Source organism: Oryctolagus cuniculus, chromosome 12, assembly GCF_964237555.1.
Source record: "Oryctolagus cuniculus chromosome 12, mOryCun1.1, whole genome shotgun sequence".
NCBI lineage: Eukaryota > Metazoa > Chordata > Mammalia > Lagomorpha > Leporidae > Oryctolagus > Oryctolagus cuniculus.
The window spans coordinates 74023328-74042583 of NC_091443.1; the positions used below are offsets into that span (position 1 = coordinate 74023328).

Sequence of the window (19256 nt, forward strand, 5' to 3'; positions counted from 1 at the left end):
GGTGAAAGAATGTTTCAAGGAGGGAGTGTAGTTGTTTTAAAGACCACAGACAGGTTAAGGAGGAGGATGATGATGACCAAAGAAAGGCTCCTGGATTTCAGGAAGTTTCTGGCTGATTTTTCAGTTTGTCCCCAGAGAGTTGTGAAGCAAGGCAGCAAGAGGGGCTTGGGGCCTGTGGCTAAGCCCACACACTTCTACTAGAGTCAGCTGCAGAAGGAGAGAGTAGGTAGGTGTCTGGGCCAGACTGCACCTGCGGATGAGGAGTGGATGCTCAGGGTTTATTTTGGCAGCAAGCTTCTGGGAAGGGGTTATGGTAGAAGAGGCCTTGAAAGAAAGAATCCGAGGAGCAGAGGAAAAGCATATTCCTCCCCGAGGCTGGCAAGACATAGATAAGGAGGGCTATAGATCTCACGGTCCAGCGTGAATGTCCCTCTCTCAAGTCCAGATGGCACATGAGGGTGTGACGGAGATGGGGGCCTTTGCAACCAGCTCTTTACAGGGTGAACAAGTCTCTAAAAACAACAGACGGGCAGGTATACAGGTCCACGGGCCTTGACCAGATGACGGTGTCACCCCTAAACTGGTGATCCCAGTGTCAATCCACAGACCAGTGTCTGTGATAAAACTTGTCCCTAAAATAGGGACCAAGAAATGCCTTCTTCATGGAGCTAAAGCCAGTATCAAGCACAGTCATTGAGCTTAGTGTAGCTATACTCTCCTCCCTTTTTTGGTATTAAAATGTTCTTTACTGAACATAAAATGGTGATGATAGATCAGAGTTTGGGTTTTTCTCTCAATGTCTTTAGTGACATTAAAAAAAAAAAGTGTTCCTGATGGGTGCCCTCTCTGACCTCCACCACCACCACCACCATTTATTTTTCATATTCCTGTTTGTAGCAAATTGTTGGGGAACTACTGTTCTGAAACTCGGGTTTATACCCCCCCCCCCAAATACAGCTTTAAAAAGCATTGCTTTACAGTGAGGTCTTTTTGAACACTCAACACAAGACATTTCTCGTGTGGTCCCCTGTTCAGGATTTACAACCTCATGCCAGTGTATCAGCTGGACTGTGGATCGTTTTCTGGGAAGCACAGCTTGGGTATGAGTGGGAAGCCAGTAGTTTTGAATCAACTATTTCCAAAAGGACCCGGAGATGACTTTTATGCACACTTCTCTCCCGACACACCAAGGAACAGGCTTGTGGTGGGAACTGAGTTCATGCAGCCCTGGGAAACAAGACCTTTAGACCTGGAAGGAACTTGAGAATCCATCCAATCTACATTATCTCACCTGAGGCCCTTTCAAAGGGAGCAGGTTTGCCCTTGGCCAGGCAACCAACTGGCTGCAGAACCAACAGAGAGAAATCTGTCTTCCAACACCCCAACCAGCCCTCTTTCCCAGATCTCAACATGTCTTTAGCTCAGGATTATGTCCAGTTCCTCTTCCTTAAGAGGTAAGCCTCAAGTCAAATTATGTGGGTCTGGGCCCAGCATGCTGGGTCTCCTAGAGGGGCCCAGAGCCCCATAGGGTTGAGAACATTGTCTCCTCTGTTACGGTGGCTGTTTGCCTCAAATATTCAATGCCTTCCTGATTGTGCGACTCAGAGCTGCTGCTCGTCCACGTGGGGCGTCTCTTCTGATCACCAGGGGGTCACAAGCCCCCCCCCCCCGGCTCTCACAGGATACCTCAGCCTCTGCAATTTCCACAGGGCTTTCCTGCCCCCACGGCTCTACCCCTTCCCTCACCTCCCTGCTCAATCCCTACCCCCACAAGTGGCGCCTTATCTCTATGCCAACTCCCCTGGTGTGAGTTCCAGCTCTCTGATTTGACCCAACTTCTCATAGTACTTTTTGAGGCTGAAAAGCTCAGGAAATGTCAAAACACCTCTAGGGCTCGTGGTGGGCTTGGGATAGTGATGGAGAGGCCATACAGACAGTGCCACAGGGTGTTAGAAGAGGGAAGGATTTGGGCCACTTGTTTGAATAGTCAAGGACCCAGGAAAACTTCGCAAAGTAGACATTTGAGCTGGACCTTGCAGCATGAATCAGAGGCGGGGAGAGAACCTTATCAACCTAAAGTAAGAATCGGATTCCAACACAAAGCAGGAGGTGAAAGGGAGAACTGCACTCTGAGGCAGGGAGGCTCCAGGGGGTGGGAGGCAGCCACTGTTCGGGGTTGGGTGAGAACCAAATGACCCTTCTTTGTTGGGACTTGTACCCCAGCTGGTATTATTACAGCTGTCTCTCCACTGACTATAAACTGAGCTCTAAAGCCCAGATGTCATGTAAGTGACCATATTTTTGGCTTGTTACCTTGTTTTTAGAGTTTGTAGAATAGTTTTATGATGTCCACGCTACCAAAAAATGAAATTTAATAAGTTAAAGTTTTTAACTTTTATATTGACTAGTTTGGTGAGTTACATTAACATCTCACCCACCACCTATGCCTTTGGTGATGAAGGTTAAAAGCAAGGCTAGGGCAGGTGCAGAAGTCCTCTCTTGAGGACTGAAGTCTCCTGCGAAGGCGCTCAGCCCCCTCAGGGTTTGGCCCACAGCAGGTGGGAGGGGCGGGGCTCCTGCGAAACGTAGCTGCAGATTTACGTCTCCCACACCTGGGACGGCTTTCCTCAGAGGCGGGGACGACTCCTAACTGAGTGTCAATGCCATGCCACGGTGCTCAGGGCCCAGGCCTTTGAGGCTGAGATGGTGGACGACACTTCCAAGTCTCTCCTGCATAGACCAGCCCCACCGTCTTGATGTGGCCTAGAAACCAAGAAACAGGCCTAGACTTGAGAGCCATTACCTTTGGATTTTGTGGATCACAGGGCCACCCTGGCTTTACAGGAATTGAAAAACCATAGCTTCTATAAAATTGCAAGCCTTTGGATCAGAGAGTCCTATTAAAACAACTATGAAAATAGCGGTTTGCACACAGACTATCCAGGGCTTCTATACTTAGAAGTATAACGTGTGTCCCATTGTGTTTTTTGGGAAGATACCAGGGATTTCCTGGGTCACAAATAGAAAACATAGTTTGGATGAGTGCTGCAATAAAGCTACAGACAATAGGCGGCGGGGGGCAGGGTAGTGATGATGTATGCTTATCCAGATAAGATATTTATTGTCTGAGGTATGTTGTAAGCCTCTTGTTTTTAAAAGTTTATTGACACTAACAAGAATCCAGAAATATATTCTATTGATCTTCGTAGAAAGAGCGTTCACATAAGCATCAGGAAAACTGACTTGGCTTCTAGCCCTGGCCTAGCTCCCAACACCGACTCATCCCTAAACCAGCACGCACTTTGCTTTCTCACTTGTAAAAAAGAAACAGTTGGGTAGGGAGGGGAAAAGATGGTTTCAAAGGATTCTTCAAGCTCTGCCATGTCTACGACTCAATTTAAGGGATTCCTTTAATCCACAGTGGCCCAGCACATTCCTTTGTGTCACACCATTCCTACCAACCCGTGTATATCCTGTACTTCTTAAACTCTGAATCCCTGACTTCCTCAGGAGCTCCTCACATTGATGGCTGGTTGACTCAAAAAATGGTCAACCACTAAGGATTGCCTGTCCCAGTTTATGGCTGTTGCTGAGAAGGAGCCAGCGGAGTGGGGAGGGGGAGTGAGAAAAGAGGAGCTGGGTCTGGGGCAGAGAACCACCCCTGGTGGAGTGGGATCACTGATCTTGCACAAGTTAGGAAACGAGGTCTGAGCTGGCCGCTAGGTGCTTTTGTCCACGTGGCTAGTGGCAAGTTGCAAAAGGAGCTAGCTGGTGCCAGATCCCCCCATCTGCCTTTCCATGCAGATTTGCAGAGCCAGCCAGGGCATTTTCTTGCTCTTTCAATCTTCTGCCTCAGAAGGACTTCAGAGGTGGGGGACCCTCCAGCCCGGGTGGGAATCCCTCCCTCTAAGGCCACACGTACATTGCTGATAGTGTCTTCTGTTTTAAGAGCAGCTGGGCTTGCTACCACCAGGGTTTCCTTCTGGTCCCTGATGTGCATGATTTTCTGTTGAGCAAATAAGCACACACACTTGTCCCCACCCCCAACAAGATAAAGGCAACTCATTCATAAGAACCACGGCCCAGCTGACAGATGTTTTGGCCTTCTTTGCCCAGCAGCCAGGCAAGTCACTGACCCCAAAGGTGAAAGGCTGTGTCACCCATTCTCATGCCCCAGCTGGCCAGTTGCTACCCAGGATCATCCAAGAATTTTGACATTTGTATTTCCTCTCCTACTCCTGCCTCCACAGCTCTTAGGACAGAGCCATTTCCAAAATGGCCTTTGACCAGGTCAGCTGGAGGATGGAAAAGATGGACCGTGTGGTCAGGGCTGCTTTGCCAGCTGCTGAAATTCTACGTCTGCCTCCTTGTGCCTTGGCAAGGCCAAGGCCATGAGGAGCCCTTTTGTGTGTTTCCCCACACACAAAGAGCAATCTCGACAAAAAGTCGCTTTCTAGGAAATGTAATGGCTGAACCAACAAGTGCCACCTTTCTGGCCTCTTGCCTCAATGGTGGCTGATCTTCCATTCGCTTGTAGTTCACAGCCCAGCAGCGGGGGGTCAGGGGTGAGGTGGGAGGGGATCAGACCTTCACTAACATGCTGTCTTGCTTTTGGAGTGTAGGGGTGCACCCAGGAGAATGGCTGTTGAGCCCAGAGGAGGAAATGTTGACTACCACAGGATAATCATGGAAGGTTCGACAGAGGAGGTGACATTTGAGCTGGGCCCAGGGGAGAAGTGGCATTTCACTGGGCAGGGATAAAGATGGGGGCATTTTCACTTAGGACGTTGCATCTGTGTGAAGGCAGGGGGATGCAGAGCTAATCTGAGCAACAGAGAGAACAGAACAGCAACCAATAAGTCAGAACCAAGGCAGCACAAATACGCTGCTTCGGATTGTCTGCCGGTATACCTACAAGTCCCAAGCAAGGAAGTATTGAGACCAGATGGACTAAAGCTCCTCTTTGGACCGTATTCTAAATACAAGTTTATTTTATGGAGGGGGAAGTAACCCCTTAAAAGAGAAAGCAACTCCATGATCTCAGTTCAGCGCACTGCTCATCTGGGCTTTGGAGCCTTCCAGAATTTTTCTATTTAAGTTCCTGGGTGCTCTATACTTACACCTCACAACTACAGCTAACCAGGGAGCTATAAGCAGCCTGTTAAACTTCTCATCGAGAGTTTGGACATCCTGGAAATCACCCTGGTGCCGTTCCGTTGTTTTCAAAGATCATCTCTGAGGCAGATGGTGGGGTATGATAGACGGTGGCGAGAGTCCCCTGTGGGAGCGTGGAGTGAAACTGACCCTTTGCTCCCCTGGCAATTGTCAGGGCAGAGAGTTTCAGCAAGACCCCAAGGGCCTGTTGCCATTACACCTGCCTGGCCCAGAACCCTGTAACCTGTTCCACAAGCTTTTAGAGTCCAAGCAATGCCACTACCAATTCAGTTCCCCACTCCCAGGTCCCTACCTTTCTCTCTCTGATGAGCCACAACTCTTCCCCCAAATTATATTCATCTTCTAGTCCTTTCTGTTCCTGCAATGTTTTTGTTTAAAAAAAATATAGTAACAAGGACGTTTCCCTAAGAAAATAATCACCCTCCAAGACAAAGTAACAGTAGGGTGTGAACTGGATACCAATGATTGAAGGCCAGCAAAGTGCAATCAGAGAAACAGCAGGAAGAGGAAGAGGTGACGAGAAGTGAACAGAAAGCTAGGAGGGGAAAGCGCCTCCCCTGGGAAGACAGTGCAACCGGTTCAGTGTCACGGCGCTGTCAGAAGAAAAGTCAGAACCAAAGGGAGCTGCCACATCGGCGGCCGAGAGGTACTTGGCTTGGGCTTGGAATGGGCAAAATAAAGTCAGGCTTTCCGAGGCAACCTGCTGCAGGCTGACGGAGCTGCAAAGACTGTGTAGAGGTTGAAGGAGTTCCTCTGGGGGGAGACCCCAAAGAGGCAGTTTCTCAGACAACTTTGGCGAGGTTGCCACTTACACTTTGCCTCCTCTCTCTGATGCCCTGAGATTATTCACACTCATCTAGTATTCTTCCTGCCTCACTCAAGGGCAGGCAGTGAACATGAACCTGGAGTGGCACAAAGTTTCCTTTCCTCATGAAGTCAAATTGAGCTTTTCTGATCTTATATTGACCAGAGACAGACTTGGCCTTCTCTTGGATGTAGGGACTCTACACCTTCAAGGTCCCAGCTCCTTCCACCAAACCAGGTGGTCGAAACTATCAAGCAGAGAAAGAATGCTCCTTCCGTCTGGGAGCCTCAGATCGGGGGCCACAGCCCTGCCTATTGAGCCAACACCTGGTCTTCCTTTCCCTTTGACCATCCATGAGGGACTGAGTCTTCCACTCTTTTATCTTTTGACTGTGCCTGGTTTATCTGTCAGCCTCCTTTCCACGAAGTATCATTGTGTTGCTTCATCTTTACAAGGCCAGGGTTCTTGCTGGTCAAATTCAGCTCACTGGGAATGACTAGAATCCTGGCAAAACCCTGGTTATGCTGAGATTTTAAAACAAAAGTCCAAGGGGTGTGATGGCCAAAGATTAGACAAAAAATATTCTGGAAAGTTGCACAGACTTTTTTTTTAGAAGTTAAAGCTTCAGTAATTATTTCCCTGCTAGAGAAAAAATTTTAATGATATCCACAAAATGGTAGAAGACATGTAGATTTCTTACACTTCCCTGTTTATTAAGTAGCTTCCCCCTCTTGACCATTTTCTGGGTTCTCCTCCTCCAGTGTTGCCATCAGTCCTCTTTCTCACATCTATCGGCCCTCATACTCCTGAGAATGTATGTCCATACTGATTTTCCTGGCAGACTTGAACTAAACATTGAGACTGCTGCAAATTCAAGTCAGTGGCTCTAAGCATATCTTTCTTTGGGGTCCTTTCTCCCATTATACCATGCAGGGGCATTATTCTCTTGAGGGGATTCACTGATGAAGAGATCTTTCCTAGACCCAAAGACGTGACCTCCTTCAATTCATAGACTCAGAGGGCTCTTTTCAAATCTACTGTGAGTTCTCAAATTTATCCTATAAACAGTGACCAAAAACGACAATACTTAGTGTCCTCTCACTAGAGAAGGTGCCTAGTGTCTCCTTGGCCAGCTCTGTCCACCTCCCACCTCCCATCCACTCCAGCCCCCACAGTCACAGCTTCAGACTGAAGGCACATGCCACCATAACCAGCACTATATTAGATCTCTGCCTGTGGAAAGTTCACATCATCTTCCAAGGTCCAGCTCAAATGCAACCCCCTGTGGCTAGCCTTCTTTGATGTCCAGCCTACATCATTTTCTCTTCTGAAGTCCTGTGACCCTTGGAATTGCCTTTGCTATGGATTTGGCACTTTGTACCACAAGGCAGTAGGCTCCTCGAGGGCAGGATCCATGTCTGATTCATCTCTGGGTCCCCTGCAGGGCTGGGCCTGGTAGACCCTCCGGGAGACGTGCAGAAATAGCTGGGGAACAGAAGGCTCTAGCTCTGCCCCAAGGTACCCTGCCAGTAGGCTGAAAGGAGCTCGCATCAAGTGTCAAGCTCCCATTAAGGCTGGTCATTCCCCTTCCCTCTCCTCTCACCCCCAACCCACTCTTGAAGTGCCTCTCTCTTGCCCTGTCTTCAGCCAACTGTCACCCAGGGACCGAGTCCTCTGGGAAGGAGTCAACTGTTAACAGCTTAGAATGTTGCTGTTCCCAGGGGTCTCTGCATTGAATGGTAGAGATGGGCAGGAGGTGGGCCTGGGGGAATGTTGGAAGAAGAAGAGGGTGGCAGGCACTCCTGTTGTTAGGACAGGGTGGGCAAAGGGGAATCTGGAGGGTGAAAGTGTGGATTCTTGACACCCTTGCAGTGCCCCTTAGTATCTGAGCTAACTTTCTTCCCCTTTGGCCCTTTGGCTGGCACAGAGTAGCCCTTACACAAGTATTAATTATTATTCTTATTGCCATTACTAGAAAGCCAAGAACATAATCCACATAAACATGTGGAAACATCCATAGCCCACCCTCAACACATGAGTGCTTGGTGATGCCAAGTCAGAGGTGTAGGTGAGTTTGGTTAGGTAGAGCTTGGGAAAGGCAGTGTTAATCTGGGTTTTGACCTCTGCTTTCCTGGTGGTGAAAACAGTCTGAACAAAGACAGGGAAGTGAAAATGACAAGGTTGTATGGGTACAGGCAGTGGCTAGTGCTGCAGACACGATCCTTGTAGAAGAGACCCATAACGAAGCTCATTAGAAGGCTCAAGGTGGTGGGAGGGGAGAGAGGAGCCAGGCTGAAGGGAGGGGCGGAGCTCTGGCATAGCCAGTAAAGCTTCCACCTGCAGCGCGGCGTCCCATATGGGTGCCAGTTCAAGTCTCAGCTTCTCCACTTCCCATTCAGCTCCCTGCTGATGTGCCTGGGAAAGCATCAGAAGATGGCCCATGGGAGACTGGGAAGAAGCACCCAGCTTCAGACCTACCCAGCTCTAGACATTGCAGTCATTTGGGTAGTGAACCAAAGGACGGACTCTCTCTGTCTCTGTTTCTCTCTCTCTCTCTATCCTCTGTGTGTGTGTGTGTGTGTGTGTGTGTATATCTCTGACTCTTGCTCGTGTCTGTCTCTTCCTTTCTCTCTCTGTAACTTTGTCTTTCAAATAAAGTAATATTTTTAAAAGCTGAAGGGAGATATGATCTTTGAATTCAACTTTGAGCTTCAGCTACAGGAGTTCATAGGTAAGAGGAAGTGTCTTCTAGGAACCTGAAGACCCCGGGCTGAGGATGAGAAGGGGCCACAGGGAGGGAATGGATTATCCAAAGTAGCAAGAGCAATGGAAAAGCCAAGTTTGTGCGATGCAGTGGGCTGTTTGAGTGGGAGAGGCAGGGGTCATGATGGTAGTGGCAGTGGTGGCTGCAGCCCTTTCTTGTTTTTTGTGGTTTTGTTGTTTGTTTGTTTGTTTTTTGCCAGGCAGAGTTAGACAGTGAGAGAGAGAGACAGAGAGAAAGGTCTTCCTTCCATTGGTTCACCCCCCCAAATGACTGCTATGGCTACAGCTACGCCAATCCAAAGCCAGAAGCCAGGTGCTTCCTCCTGGTCTCCCATGCGGGTGCAGGGCCCAAGGACCTGGGCCATCCTCCACTGCACTCCCGGGCCACAGCAGAGAGCTGGACTGAAAGAGGAGCAACCGGGACTAGAACCTGGCACCCATATGGGATGTCGGCGCCACAGGCGGAGGATTAGCCTAGTGAGCCACGGCACTGTCCTGCAGCCCTTTCTTGTTACCCATGTACAGCAAGAAATCCTGAAAGAAAATCCCAGGAAGCAAAACCTAGGATGAAGAAGGGGAATGTCACTAGAAACCTTCATGTGCTCTAAGGGCAACGTTGTTAACGTCAGTATCGACCTTGTGTTTATCCAGTTCCTGGTTCAAAAGTTAACATTTTTTTCCTTGTTTTCTGAGTTGGGAGGTATCCTAAGGAGTGCTTAAATGTTGCACTTCCCACTTGGCGTGTACCCTTTGGGGGCCATGGTTCAGACATCACTCTTGGCCCATTCAGCTCCCATCAACAGCCAGGCAGTACATCTTACCGAAGAAAATCACCTTTGCATGACTTGAGCTTCTCCTCCACCCAGTAGCACTAAGCTAACGTTTGCTGAGGAGGAGTAAAACTCTGTCCTCATTTTTTTTTCCAACCAAAGCCCACTCCCAAGTCATGTTAAGAGTAGTTTTTTGGCTGGCGCCACAGCTCACTAGGCTAATCCTCTGCCTTGCGGCGCCGGCACACCAGGTTCTAGTCCCGGTCGGGGCGCCGGATTCTGTCCCGGTTGCCCCTCTTCCAGTCCAGCTCTCTGCTATGGCCAGGGAGTGCAGTGAAGGATGGCCCAAGTGCTTGGGCCCTGCACCTGCGTGGGAGACCAGGAGAAGCACCTGGCTCCTGGCTTCAGATCAGCGCGGGGCGCCGGCCGCAGCGCGCTGGCCGCGGCAACCATTGGAGGGTGAACCAACGGCAAAGGAAGACCTTTCTCTCTGTCTCTCTCTCTCACTGTCCACTCTGCCTGTCAAAAAAAATAAAAAAATAAAAAGAGTAGTTTTTCGGGAGGTAGTGAGATTATGGGGGAATGTTGATTTCCTTTATGTTTTATACATTTTCCAAATATTGCTTCCACAGTTAAGTTTTTTTCTTTGTTTTAATGGAAGAAAAGTGAACTGGAGGTTCTTGGATTTATCAGCCTAAGTTGTGTTCTAGGAATCCTCCTAGGCCAGGAAATATGCAGTGACTTCACCTTGATGTCTCTCAAGAGAAGACCCTCAGCATAATACTCAAAGTTTTCAATTTTTGTTTTCTGATGCTTAAAATTTTTTAGTCCAACATAATGTTTGTATTTATTTAAGGGATACAGTATAATAATGTGACACCTGTACACAACATGCCATGACCTAAGCAGCACAATTAGCATTTCTTTCTGCTCAAATATTAGCCATTTTTTTGGAAAGCCATGTGAGCAGAAACTCAACAAAGGGAAGCTTTGGCACTGTACCCCACAGTGGATTGTCTGTTGCCCCAAGTGACTGCCTCTCCTCCTCGGGACATAGGGTATCACTCAAGGGACATTGCCTGCCCAGTGCATTACAGAGAAATGTGGACAATGCCTGCGCACAGAGTTGTGAGGACATGGCCTGTGTCCTACGCCTGGGAGAAACTCACCAGGCAAGAGTGGAGAACATTGTCAGAAGGTCATGGTCATCTCAAAGCCAAATGCAGAAGGTATCAGCTCAACTCACAAAGCGCAAAGTGCTGCTCACTCAGCTCCCTTACTCACCCTCACCCCTGCATACCCAGGGCAGCCAATGACTCTCTGGCATCCCCACGCTCTCCCTGCTGGACTGCTGCCAGGCCTCCATTCATTGATCCAACCAGGACATGCCCTTTACTGTGGTTTGGCTCTGAAATGACCAAAATGGTTGTGACAGAGGCCTGGCCTTGAAGAAATCTTAGGAGCTACGGGGAGAGGCAGCCACACGAACACCCTGGTCAGCAGATCACTGCTGGAACGCGAGGCATGGCTGGAGACTGGGGAGCACAGAGAGCTGTGAATTCTGCTTGGGAGAAGGGCTAGGGAATACGGAAGGAAGAGGGTCACAGAGGAGGGGACACTGTGTTGATTTTTCAGCTACTCTGAGGCTGGGGTGGGAATGAGGTAGTTAGAGAGGATCGGGTAGGAGGCCAGAAGGGAAAGCAAGGGGATCTACCTGGAAAGAAGGGCTCAGAGATGGGATTCATTCTGCCCAGATGTGAACAGAAGGCTGAGTCCAGTTGACCTCAGACAGGAGTCAGGTAGATGTGACAGGCGGGATCCTAAGGTGGCCCCTAGGATGCCTGTCCTTGACACATTCGCCCTCAGCAGTGGGCAGGACTTAGGAAGGTGATGCAATTTCATTCCCACAGTGATGTCACCTCACATGGTAAAAGGGATTTTGGAACTGTAGCCAAGGCCCCTAATCAGCTGACTTTTGAGTTCATCAAAAGGGAGGTTTTCTTGGGTGAGTCCAACCCAAGCAGGTGACCCTCTTAAGAAGGCCCAGACCTTCCTGGAAATCGGTGTGATTTGAAACATGTCACAGATGGCCTCAACAAAGCAAACCTGCTGTGATGTAGAGAAAGCCACGGGTCAGACAGCTGGTCAGCTCCAGGACAGAGCCTGAATTCTGCCAATAAGCAATGAACTTGAAAGAGAACCCCAAGCCTCACAGCCCCCACCAGCACCTTGGTTTCAGCCTTGTGAGACCCTGATCAAAGAATCCAGCTAACCTCTTCCTGTACTCCTGGTCCATGTGAGGAATCATTTTTTGTTGTTTTAAGTTTATTAACTCTGTGCTAGTTATATAGAGTAGAAAACTAATACAGCAGGTAAAGAGATAAATAGATGTTGAAGACTGAGGAGGACATAAGATCTAGAGCCCTAGGAGAATCTAGGAAGCAAGAAAGCATCCTGGTGAGCTGAGGTCATCCCATGAGAAGTGTTGGAATAAAAAGCCAGAGTGCCCCCTCAGGAGGACTACTTGAGTCCATAGGAACTAGACCCAAAGTCTTCCCTTCCCAAGAATGCCCAGCTGAGTGGGTCTGGCTGCAGCTCCATGACTTCCGCCCATCAGGAGGCTGGTGCAGAGTGGCACGTGTACGGGGAGGAAATTCGCACTCTCAGAGGCCCACAGCGTGCCCAAAGGCAGGTGCTTCATTTCTTCCCGTGAAACTCGGAATTTCAGAACTTTGTTGTTTGCTAGAACTTAACTTTCACCTTGGTGCTTGCTCCCAAAGGCACAGAAACAGCTCCCCATGCGTTGCCATTTCTTTCAAAATGTTAAACATATAAAAGATGTTAGCTTATCCCCCCCCCCAAAAAAAAAGAGCCAGTATTTGATCTGTCTGTCCATCTGTCTCTCTGCCCTGCTACCCTCCTTCTTTTCTTCTTTGTTTATATATTCATTTTTATATTTTTGGAAAGGTCTCAGCAGTTTTTTTTTTATTTGACAGGTAGAATTATAGACAGTGAGAGAGAGAGAGAGAGAAAGGTCTTCCTTTTCCGTTGGTTTACCCCCAAAATGGCCGCTATGGCCAGCATGCTGCGCCGATCCAAAGCCAGGAGCCAGGTGCTTCCTCCTGGTCTCCCATGTGGGTGCAGGGACCCAAGCACTTGGGCCATCCTCCACTGCCTTCCTGGGCCACAGCAGAGAGCTGGACTGGAAGAGGAGCAACTGGGACAGAATCCGGCGCCCCGACCGGGACTAGAACCCGGTGTGCCGGCACCGCAGGCGGAGGATTAGCCAAGTGAGCCATGGCACCAGCCATGGAAAGGTCTCAGCAGTCACTGATGAATCATGTCAATGGTTGAATCATTTAAAAGGGGTTCAGAGGGACTAGTTTTTTAAACACTGAAAAAGTTAAGGGTTATATAATATGCACTGGAGGGACAAATAGCTTTCATTTAAAAATGTGCTCTTTTAAAAACATGATCTCCTAAGGTGGCTTTTCTCCTTTTAAAAAAATTTATTTATTTGAAAGGCAGAGTAACAGAGGGAGAGAGAGAGAAAGAGAGAGAGAGAGAGAGAGAGAGAGAATCTTCCATCTACTGGTTCACTCCCCCAAATGACTACAATGGCCAGAACTGGGCCAAGCCTGAGCCGGGAGCTTAAAACTACATCCAAGTCTCCTACATGGGTGGCAGGGCATCAGCCACAGCCTTCCCAGGTGCATTAGCAGGGAGCTGGATTGAAAGTGAAACAGTCAGGCCTCAGACTGGCACTCCAATATGGGAACACGTGCATCACAAGCAGTGGCTTAATCTTTGTCTTGGTCTTTTGCCACTGGAAATACTAAAACATTTATGGTTGCAAAATTATGAAATTGCAAAGCTTTAGTAGACTGAACAGTAGGATACTAAACACCTATTCTGTGAGGAAAATATGGCCTGTTGTGGCTGTCATGTCTGTGTGTAGACACATATCACGGGCATATAAGGAAAATTAAGAATCCAAGATGATTGCATGTGGCACAAGGAGTCCAGACAATCACGAGTGGAAATTCCTAGAACCTGGGTGATAGATTTGAGCCCGTTTTTGAGGAAAGGTTATCTTCTGTTAGTGATGAGGAATGGGAAGGAGAGGGCTAAAAGGGCAAAGGGTTAAGTTACAGGGGTTGGAGAGGTGTCAGCACATTTGTAGCAGTAAATAAACTGCTTGGGTCAGAGGCAAGATTGAGAACAGGAAGTCAAGGAGATGTTTGGACAAAGCCACCAACGGTGAAAGGTTTTGATTGTGGACTCTGGGACTTTCCTGTACAAAATGGAAAGACTCTAAAGGCTTTGGATCCAACCAAGGTCAACACTTCACAAAGATCAGGTAGTATTTGGTTTGAGTTGGTGACAGGGAGCCAGATGAGAGTTTATAGCAGAAGTGAAGAGGACCCAGCCAAGGCAGTAGCAGTAGAAAAGGAGAGGATAAGCTGGCATTCAAAATGCAATCACAGAATATCCAAAGGAGGTGGTGCTGGGCCAACGCCATGGCTCACTAGGCTAATCCTCCACCTGTGGCGCCAGTACTCCGGGTTCTAGTCCCGGCTGGGATGCCGGTTCTGTCCCGGTTGCTCTTCCAGTCCAGCTCTCTGCTGTGGCCCAGGAAGGCACTGGAGGATGGCTCAAGTGCTTGGGCTCCTGCACCCGCATGGGAGACCAGGCGGAAGCACCTGGCTCCTGGCTTTGGAGCAGCACAGCGCGCCAGCCACGACATGCCGGCCACAGCGGCCACTTGCGGGGTGAACCAAAGGAAAAGGAAGACCTTTCTCTCTGTCTCTCTCTCTCTCTCTCTCTCACTCACTGTCTTACTCTGCCTGTCTAAATAAATAAATAAATAAAAAGGAGGTGGTCTGTCCCAGGAAACCCACTGGCATCACAGTGATTCAAAGGTTTTGGCTGGGCCCTGCCTACTGGATGGGGGACAAGTGGTCTCAGGCATCTGTCCTCTTCTTCCTGGCAGTGAGTTTACTCTGAAGTTCTAACCATAACTGGTTCATGACTAGTTGAGAATTTCAGAGATTAAGAAATGAGTCACATCTGGAACAGAACATTGGAGTAGTGTGAAAAAACTGCTGTGGGGCAAGTGTGGACCAACTTTTAAAGACACTCTTTGGATGCAAATTGGTGACCAAAGATGCTGCTTGAGTTCTGAGTCTCCACAGACTTCCACATACCTTCTTGCTTGGGGCCCAGGCAAGTTGTCAATGTCTTATATTCCTCCTTATGGAAATGGTACCTCAAAAGAGCAGAACCCTGAGGAATGTGTGTGAATAATTTCATGCTAACACATTTTCACCCCATCGTTTTGAAAGCATTATTGTCTCCTCTCCACAGCAATTAGGCAGCTGAGTGATTGCCCACTGCTTGGTACCTGGCAATGAGGGGTATGAAGGAGATGGAAATGGTAAGGGTAGCTCTCACTGAGCCCCTGGAGTGGACCAGGACCTCTGCTAGACACTCGTGAATATTTCAAGTGTTGGCATGGTCAAGGCTCAGTCAAGGTTCATTTCCTTTCTCCCTGCTATTAATTTAGAAAGAGGGGAGGTGGAAGGTAGGAGGAAAAGCGCTTAAAAGGCAGTTGGGAGACTGGCAGAGAAGCTTTGGCTGCTTGGGAATGCAACAAACAGATTCTCCCAGTCCTTCCGGGGGTGGGGGGGAGAAGCTGCCCCTCACTGACCACTCAGGAAGGAGAGGAGGCTTCCACATCAACACCCCAGCTCTCCTGTGAGGACAGGCAGGGAACTAGGGGAGATGACCTTGCTACCCTAAGGCTGCCTCTGGTCCCCACAAAGCAATCAGTCTGCATCCCCAAATCCCCCTGCTGACCAGAGGAAAGATCCCTGCCTTCCCTCACTTTTTCTCTCCTAGGTCCCATGATCAGTTTATTTTCTATTTATTAAAGAGGAGGGGTTAAGCACTTGCTTGAATTATACTCCAAGGAGATGTAGAACCAGAGAAGCTGGGACCTGGCTTCTTAGTGAGTGGACTTCTTCCTATCTTGTGAACCTCTGGACCCCACTGTCAGTGGTAGGGTCTTTTTTTCCTCCCAAACTTCTCCCCATTTTAACTCACATATTGGAGACTGTTGTGACTCTAGTGATATGAGAAGGGAACACATTCAAACCCCAAAGTCTTAGAGGCTGATGCAGGGGGAGAAAACAATGCGCACTCATTCCCCCCTTGGAATGCAGTCTAAATTTTGTAGTTTTTACCCTGAGAGAAAGATCACATCACCTCTGAGTCTTGGTATCCTGGTTTGCCCTCTAGGAAACCTAACACTTACTGCACAGGCTTGCTAGATCTTCATGAGCATGATCATCGATGATGCACAGAGCACCCTCGTGGACACATGACGCCAACCTGTGCCAGCTAAACAACTGGAACCCTGTTCTTTCCTCCTGCCTTCTCCCTCCATGCAGATTCAATGTTCTAGGTATTACTTCAGTACAGAAAGGGAGGGCAAGTGCTTTCAGAGAGAAAAGGCAGCAGAGATGGGCTGGGGAATGTTGCGTCCCTCGCACCCAAATTCCTATGTTGAACTCTAACCCTCAATGTGGTGGTTTTAGGAGTTGGGATCTTTGGAAGGTAATTAGGCCATGAGGGTAGAGTCCTCATAACTGAGATTAGTACCCTTAGAAGAAGTGACTCCAGAGAGCACTTCAGTTCTCTTTCTGCCATGTGAGGATAATAGTAAGAAGTCAACAACAGGGGCCAGCGCCATGGCTCACTTGGTTAATCCTCTGTGTGTGGCCCTGGCATCCCATATGGGCACCGGGTTCTAGTCCCAGTTGCTCCTCTTCCAGTCCAGCTCTCTGCTGTGGTCCAGGAGGGCAGTGGAGGAAGGTCCAAGTGCTTGGGCCCCTGCACCCACATGGGAGACCAGGAGGAAGCACCTGGCTCCTGGCTTCGGATCGGCGCAGCGCCGGCCTTGGCTGCCATTTGGGGAGTGAATCAACAGAAGGAAGACCTTTCTCTCTCTCTCTCTCTCTCTCTCTCACACTGTCTATAACTCTACCCCTCAAATAAATTAAAAAAAGAAAAAAAATTTTTTTTTGACAGGCAGAGTGGACAGTGAGAAAGAGAGACAGAGAGAAAGGTTTTCCTTTTGCCGTTGGTTCACCCTCCAATGGCCGCCGCAGCCGGCGCACTGTGCTTATCCAAAGGCAGGAGCCAGGTGCTTCTCCTGGTCTCCCATGGGGTGCAGGGCCCAAGCACTTGGGCCATCCTCTACTGCACTCCCTGGCCACAGCAGAGAGCTGGCCTGGAAAAGGGGCAACCAGGACAGAATCCAGCACCCCGACCGGGACTAGAACCCGGTGTGCTGGCACCGCAAGGTGGAGGATTAGCCTAGTGAGCCGCGGCACCGGCTTAAAAAAGTCAACAATAAGAAGTGCAACCTGAAAGAGGGCCCTCACCAGAACCTGTCCCTCCTGACACCCTAATCTTGGACTTTCAACCTCCAGAACTATGACAATAGAAGTTTGTTGATTAACCTATCCCATCTATGACAGTTTATTATGGCAACCTGAACTACTGAGTCAGGGAGATAGTTCCTCTGCTTTATGAAAGATTATCTTCTTGGCAGATAGCCTCAGCCTCCCCCACTCTTTTTTTTTTTTTAATATTAGATTCAACCTGTTTCCCACTTCAAGGTCTAATCTGGACACTGCCCAATGTCTTCAATTCCCTATTGAGTTCTAGAGGCTCATACCAGCCTGTGTTTTCTAAGACTATGTTTACTAGGCCAGAAGATGGTTAGAAGTTGCCATCTAGACTTTCTGTAGATTTCATAAAAACTAAAAGTAGCATTTTATTTACTGTTGTGCGGAAATACTTTGATGTTGGTGCACCTCAAAGGAGAGAGGCAATCAAAGATGCTTCTAACAGGCAAAGCTCCAGAATCAGGCTTAGAAATGTTCTCTGACCATGAGTTGTGGTTCTGGGGCCACAGGACAGCATGGGGGAAAACTCTCTAGCTTGGATCCTGAATTTTTGATCCAAATTCCTGTCATGAGCTCTTAGAAGAAGGTACAGTCATTCATGTATGTCTCCTAAAAGTTCTCCAAAAGTTAAAAAAATCCACAAAGTCAAATTCTAATGGTATTTGAGAGGTAGCACCTTTGGGAGGTGATTGGGTTATGAAGTCTCTGCTCTATCATCAATGGGTTAATCCATTCGTGGACAACTGGGTCATTGCAGGATTGGCTTCATTAGAAATGTGAGCTCTCTGGGGCTCATTTGCTATGTCAAGCTAGCCATGTGATACCTTTTGCCATATTATGTAACAGGAAGGCTCTCACCAGATACTTAACAGTATGCTCTTGAACTCCCTACCCTCCACAACATTAAGATAAATAAACTTCTAGTATTTAAATTACCCACTCTGTAGCATTCAGTTATAAAAACAGAAAATGGACTAAGCCATGTGGGGAGCACATTTTAACCATTTTTTTCTATCTATAGTACATAGCACATGGCAGGCACCCATTACATTTTTGTTGAGGTAACACTGAAGATATTTAATCATTTCTTTCAAATATGTATCCGAATAATGTAGAAAACTTGGAAACATAGATTCCTGGGACCTGACACCACCAGGCCAGGGCATAGGATTCCCAAACACAGATCCTCTCAGTCGGCCTCATCGAGCAGAAGTGCTAGTGGTGGGGAGTACAAACCACAAGAGATGGATTTCAAGTGTGTAGCCAGCCCTTTCCATTCAAATACAGGGTATGCATTGCTTCTGTCTCTCTTACTGATTACAAGTAGCACTCTGAAAAAAATAGAAAATGCAATTAACCTAACAGCTAGATTGAAGAGAGAAATCAAAATTAGAAGAATGACCAATAGGGCAGTAGTGAATTTCCTGGAACTGTTTTTCTCCTGGCTTTGACCCCATAGTAGCTGAATCATGAAACTGTGTGGCAGTCATGGACAGCAACAACCCCCAGAAACAGCCCATCTTTGTGGCCAGATGACCTAGAAAAAGGGTCCCTGCAAGCCAGATAATGTGGGAAAAATCTTTGACTTCTTTCCTCATTGTTTTCTCAGCTCAAGCTCCAAGGCCAGATACAGCCTAAAACTATATTGCCACCACCACAGCAGCATTTTGGGCACTAAAAAAATCCCTGGGAGAAAACCTGTCCCTCTGGTTAAAGAATCTGGGAAAGGGGCCCCTGTTACGTAAAGAGTATGGGGGAGTCCTGCCACTTTTCCCTGAGGGCAGGCCAAGTGACATGAGATTTTATGATATCATCAGTGGCTCTAACTCTGTGAAAGACCCATTTTTTTCTGGACTGAGGACCAGGGAAAGTGACTCTGGGAAGCTGAAGAATGTGAGGAAAATCTCATAGAGGAAAGAGTGGGATTCTGTGTGTGAACTAACATGCAAGTGGTGTGCATACTTCCAAGCTGCACCCATATGCAACATATCCAAACAGCATAGAAATGGCTTTGAAAACTGAAATTGCATTGGAACCACTGTCTGTAGAAGGTGAGACACAGCTTGAAGTCTGGACTTAATTTGTTTGAATGTATGCTACAACAAAGCAAGTATCTTAACAGAGCCCAGAGTTTCATTTATACACAATGTCTAGAATACAATCTAAAATCACCCAACATTATAAGAATCAGGAAAACATGCTAATTCCTGAGGGAGTAGACAAAACAATGTGGGAATATTGAGGAAAAATACCCTAAGGCAATTATTA

General features: G+C 48.1%; 1 protein-coding gene and 1 long non-coding RNA gene across 2 annotated transcripts in view; one reads left to right on the forward strand and one right to left on the reverse strand.

The window, feature by feature from the left end:
- Nucleotides 1-8197, reverse strand: part of CYP19A1 (cytochrome P450 family 19 subfamily A member 1) — a 96770-nt gene extending 88573 nt beyond the window's left edge. Inside the window, exon 1 of the mRNA XM_051821734.2 lies at nt 1-8197. This exon is cut by the window's left edge and continues 52205 nt beyond it. The gene's annotated coding sequence lies outside the window, so the exon portion shown is untranslated.
- The window catches only part of LOC127483694 (uncharacterized), a 23418-nt gene continuing 11412 nt past the window's right edge, over nt 7251-19256 (forward strand). Inside the window, exon 1 of the long non-coding RNA XR_007910193.2 lies at nt 7251-8048. This is a non-coding gene — a long non-coding RNA (uncharacterized lncRNA). The remainder of the gene's footprint in view (nt 8049-19256) is intronic.